Source organism: Notechis scutatus, chromosome 6 (assembly GCF_049901735.1).
Source record: "Notechis scutatus isolate UNSWTSFEM ecotype Mainland chromosome 6, rNotScu1.2, whole genome shotgun sequence".
Taxonomy (NCBI): domain Eukaryota; kingdom Metazoa; phylum Chordata; class Lepidosauria; order Squamata; family Elapidae; genus Notechis; species Notechis scutatus.
In genome coordinates, this window is record NC_142014.1 from 42,012,275 (window position 1) to 42,018,274 (window position 6,000).

A 6,000-nucleotide genomic window follows, 5' to 3' on the forward strand; every position below is an offset into this window, starting at 1 on the left:
TTGCCCTGCACAGGAGAACAGAACTGAAAAGCAGGTTAGTGGATGGGGAGGGAATGGGATTTTGCAGTAACCTTCCCCCAGAAGTGGGGAGGGAATGGGGATTTTGCAGGAAGCTTCCCCTGCCACACCCATCAAGCCATGCCCACAGAACTGGTAGTAAAAATTTTTGAATCCCACCACTGCTCTAGTTAATAAAGGTTAGTGGTTGATTTAGAATTTGAACTGGAGACTCCTTGTAGCATATTGTAACTCAGTCATGTCCAAATTAGTTCTTCCAGTATGTTGAAGAATCACTTGTTGTTATCCCTGGCCACTGTTGGTAGTTCTGATTGAATACATCTAGGCAAGAGAAAAAATGTGAGAATTGACATTATATATTATGATACTGTAAGATATATATATCCTTTCTCAATTATACTTCAGATCACTTTACAGATTCAATTCCTTGAGAAATCACTTCCATCCTAAAATACTTTCCTACTTTATGCAGTTTTCAAGAATAAATTATGCTCTCAGCATGCACAGTGAGAAAATGAAAGTGAAGCTTTTGAGATTCAGACTCTTTCCCCCCCATGTGAAACCCCTTATATAATTATTCTACGCCAACTTAAACTTGTTTCAGTCTTCATATTCAGCTATATATTCAGTATTTCAGTAACTGAAATACCTAATGGTATGAAGCATCTTTTAGAACAGGGGTCGCTAACCTTTTGGACCTCAGGGACCATCAAACTCATAATTTTAAATCCTGTGGACCACTAATATGAATCCAGCACGCTGCTTGCTGAAGCGCCTGGACTCCCAGTGATGGTATGGGGTCCTTCAGGCACTTAGCTTGGCTGCCTGTTTCTGCAACCTCAAATACTCAAAGAGTCATTTGAACCCATTTCCCACAGAAAACAGAACACTAGGATCTCTCATCTCTCTCTTTCTCTCTCTCTCTCTCTCATCTCTCTCTTTCTCTTTCCCTCCCCCCTCTTTTTCTCCCTTTCTCCCTCTTTCTCTTTCTCTCTCCCTCTTTCTCCTTTTCTCTCTCTCTCTCTTTCTCCCCCTTTCTCTCTCTCTTTCTCTCTCTCCCCTCCCCCTCTCCCTGACCCAGGGGTGGGGGGAAAGGAATCTCTGAACTGGTGCTGGATGATGAGAATCTGATGTCCGGAGGCTGACAAGCCACATGCTGAAGGTCAGATGGCTGGTGGGGAGGTGGGACAACAGGGGTGATACTGGCAGCAGATGGACTGATGTGCACGGGAGATCGCAGCATTGGAGCCCTTCCCAGGTGTTCCCTGGCCTGCAATGGGGTGGGGTTGGGGGGAAGGAACCTCTGAACTGGTGTAACCTCCTGTCTCCTGTCTCTGTGCATTGAGGAGGTTGAGTGCCAGCAATGCCCTCAGGGGAAGATGTTGCAAGGGGGAGGCTTGACCCCTCCCTCAGGAGCTGCAAAGCGCTCAACTCCCCTCTGGCACCCGCCAAACCTTCCCGCTAGGTGTGTGAGCGCTTTTGGCAAGGAGGAAGAGAAGCACAGTGGGTGGAGGCTTGGTGGGTGCCAGGGGGCAGCGAACGCTCTGTGGCTCCTGAGGGGAGGAGTCAAGCCTCCCCCTCACAACATCTTCACCTGAGGGCATCACTGGCAGCTGCTTCCTGCAGCTCAGGAGGTCCACACTCTTCCCACTGCTACTCAGCCTCCTTGATGCTCTGAGGCAGAAGGCAGCAGCCATAACATGGGTTTGCTAGGGAGACTGCAGGATTGCCCCACCTTGCTGCCAGCCCTCTGGTCTTTAGCATGTGGCTCGTTGGCCTCTGGACATCAGATTCCCACCAGCCAGCACCAGTTCAGATGCCCCCCCCCACCGCAGGCAGAGAACACCTGGGAAGGGCTCCAATGCCACAATCGCCTGTGCATCAGTCCATCTGCTGCCGGTATCACCCCTGTTGCAGACATGGGTGCACTGCAGCCCACCAAAATTTTCTCATGGACCACTAGCAACCACTGTTTTAGAATACAGTACTTAGGTTCTCTTTTATGCTCAGAATATATAGCTTCTCTTTTCTACATTCCACCCCTCCCCCAGAAATTTTTGTGGGGGGGGGGTTTTTGTGGGGGTTGGTGGGTGTTTTTTTTTTTTTTTGGGGGGGGTTTTTTTTTTTTTTGTTTTTTTTTTTTTTTTTTTGTGGGGGGGGGGGGGGGTTTTTTTTTTTTTTTTTTGGGGGGGGGGGGGGGGGGGGGGGGGGGGGGGGGGGGGGTTTTGGGGGGGGGTTTGGGGGTTTTTTTGGGGGGGGGGGGGGGGGGGGGGGGGGGGGGTGGTTTCCGGTGGTGGGTGGGGTTGTTTTTGGGGGTTGGGGGGGGGGGGGGGGGGTCCAACAGAAGGAAACAAAGATTCACTCTCTTCTGAGACTAAGGCTAAACAACCCAGGTTTCTGGCTCCATCTTATGGCCGTTTGAGAAACCACACCTAATTACAGTTTTGCATTTTCTTAAAGATACAGTTTTAAAATGTTTATCCTGGTTTATATATTTCTAACCCAAATAGCTGTTAGGTGACTCATATTCCTAACAGCTTCTCTCATTTGAGCAGTGAGCACTGCTGTATCATTACCAGAGGCTTTTCCATAGGTGTCCTGGGGGGTCTCTCAAGACTGCTGGCTGTTCTATTTTGGCAGTTTTGGGTGACATGCTAATCCTCAAATAAACCACTGATTTTGATTACTGAGGCACATGGGGGAGGGAAGAAGAGATGATGACTTGCATATCCTCTTTAATCCTTTACTGTGGCTTAGCATATCATTGGGGATAATTCAGTGATTCAACACTGAGTGCCGTGAAGGCTAATTTTAATTATCTGAACCAAGAATTAGGGAATGATTTTTAATGTCTTTATTTTCAGCACAGTGCAATACATATAAAACAAGTGTTTTCATTACTATTGCCTTTCAATGGTTTATAAAATAAACATTTTTAAATGCAGCTTCAGATTAGTGTTGAATGATTGCTGTTTTCAATTTTCACTGGAAGAAAATGATTTTCTTTTTACTGCATTGTGTTACTATAATGGCAACTAGAACTGATTGATCCATCCATACTGCTATGAAACCTCTGTGTCCTTTGCTATGTCCCATCTCGCTACATTTGAAATTCTTCATCTGAAAGAGAACATTTTCACGTGTACAATAATGTACATGTAGATGATTTGATTGTACAAGAATCATTGCATGTACATGTAATGATGGATGCCTAGAAGTCCAGTTTAGATGTTCACTCAGTGTAGTTGTGAGTTCACAAGATAATCATATTTATTTAAACATAACTTGTGGAATACAACACAATGGATTCATACCATATAAAATAATATAGATGGGGTTAAAATGGCAATGAGGACTAGCAGCTTTCCAAAAATTAAGGTTTATTTATGGCAATTTTTTCCAATGTGATAGCTTGATGCAATGAACTAAACTCCTATGAACTCTATCCTGCTGCCTGCTAATGTCATTTGGAGAAGCTAATCAATATTAAATTGCTTTGTTTTCCCTTTTCTTTCTTCAAAAGCTATGTCTCTTCTGCAGTATCCAACATCACAATTCCTACAATGTAGCACTAATTATTGCTCTCTCAGTTGGTCTCCTTTTGTAGAGCTTGATCTCATGGGATGGTAATAAGATTCTGGAAAAGTACTTTTGCCTGAAGGATTCAGAGAATAAAATCAACAGGCTCATTATAAAGATTTCTTTATGTATACAGGGGTACTAAAAGTTTTCTGAACCATACCTTACTGTTACTCTTTTCAAGAAATACATTGTTGTTTAAGGCCTAAATGATCCTGTTTAGTTAAAGCTCTCATTTAACTATACAACAACTACTTTTGCAGTAGTTACACACTTGGTTGGTCTTTCTAAATCAGACTGTGAAACCCTATGGAAATAAACTGTGGGATTACAGATATACAGTTTTTCTATATAATTTTAATTCCCCACTGTAATTATATTTAAACACATGTGCATGTTTAGATTAGCATGATCAAACGTAAGAGAATTAGCTACTGTGGTAATTTCCTACCATTCATTGGATTATCTGTTGCCAAGCGTAGCTTCTGGATTTTGTAGTTTTGCCTCCCCCCAATCCCCAGCATCTTTTCATAAGTGCAGGGTCTTTTCTTTTTCAGATCAACTGAGGATGATCTATTGGTTACTATACAAGAATTGACCAAACAGTTTGTCAAATGGGCTAAGAGAGAGTGACTGGCTATAATCACCCTGCTGGCTTTTATGCCTAAGGCTGGACTAGAACTCACAGACTATAGGTTTCTAGCCTGGTGTCTTAACTACTAGATCAAAGTGCTTCTTGTTGCTTTGCCTTAGTAACAATTCTCAATATTATTCCCCCTCCCCCCGACCATTTTATGGTATTACATGAACAAAACAATTAATACAGGAACTTTGTGAGCAGTATTAGCAATGAACGTTTGGCTTGGGTTAATAAAGTTGAATTTACAATTTTTAAACCGAAGACTAGGTTTATGAGCATTTTGTCAATTCATTCTATAATTACAATTATGCAGTTTGTACTTTGCCATTCACACATTCCTTTGCTCTTTTTTTCTCAGATAAACGTATCATTTCACCAAAACAAGTGGAGCAGAATAAATACAGTCTTAATATATCAAATCTATGGGCTTTATAAAACAAAATGACATTAAGCAAATAGGATGTAGTTTTGCAATAGGATACTCTTTTCATTGAACAAGTTTGTACTCTTGCTGCTTTACATTTGCAATGGGCAAACATTTTCTCAGTGAGTTATGTATGGGTTTAGTCAGGGGTGGGATTCAAATTTCTTAACAACAGGTTCTGTAGGTGTGGCCTAATTTGTGGGCTTGGCTTGGTGGTCATGTCACTCAGTGGGCATGGCTTGTATGTAAGTATTATAAATATTTATGTAAATATTGATTTTTTTATAAAAAAGAGCAACTTTTACCCAAAAGCAGGCAAAGCAGGCAGGCAGATTGAGTTGCTCACAGAATCACAGATTCACTTAGAGATCTATCTATCTCCAATCGGCTACCTGAGTCTGTCACATAAAATTTGCTTGCAAGCAAACTCACAAAATTAACTCACAACACACCATGTATGTAAATATTGAATTTTTTATATGTAAAAAAGCAACTTTTACCCAAAAGCAGGCAAGCAGATTGAGTTGCTCACAGAATCACAGATTCACTTAGAGATCGATCTATCTCCAATCGGCTACCTGAGTCTGACTCTGCACTGAAAAGTAAAAGGTTCAGTCCTAAGGAAGGTTCGGCTCTGCTTTTAGATTAGCTAAAAAGCAAGAAATCCAAGGATTTCCTACTTTCTAGCTCATCTAAATCTCCCAGCAGAGCAGAATAACTGATGGTCAGGGGAAAAAAAGGAAAATAGCAATTTACCAAACCAGGCAAGTTGGATGGCTCGCATGTCAGGTAAGGAGTGAGGGGGCAGGGAGGGGAGGGGCCAGACAGTGGAGCAATTTGCCGGTTCTCCAAACTATGCATATGTGCAGCATTTGCAAGAAATCAGCTGTGCTGCCTGAACAGCTGACAAGCGCGCGGGGGTGCGCAGCATTTGAAAATCCTCTTGTTTTCTGTTTTTTCAACCTCAGCTGTGCCGCGCAAAGCAGCTGAGCAGGGAAAAGCAGGGAATAAAGGACAGCCTAGAGCCCGGGCAGGTGGGTGGGCCAAACACCAAACCAGTTCCGTGTCAGCTGCTCTTCACAGCTACTGGTTCTATAGAACCGTGTCGAACTGGTAGCATCTCACCCCTTGGATTAGTTGTTGTAGTGATAACATTGACTTAGGTAAAATCCACACTAAAACTTTCTACAAAAAAAGATGAAGAGGACATATAACAGCAATCTTCCAAGATTTGAAGGGTTGTCACAGGGAGGAAGGTGTGGTTTTATTCTCTATACTGTAGGACAAGACCCAGTGTGAGGAGATCCAAACTTGAAATAAGGAGGAATTTCCTGACTCT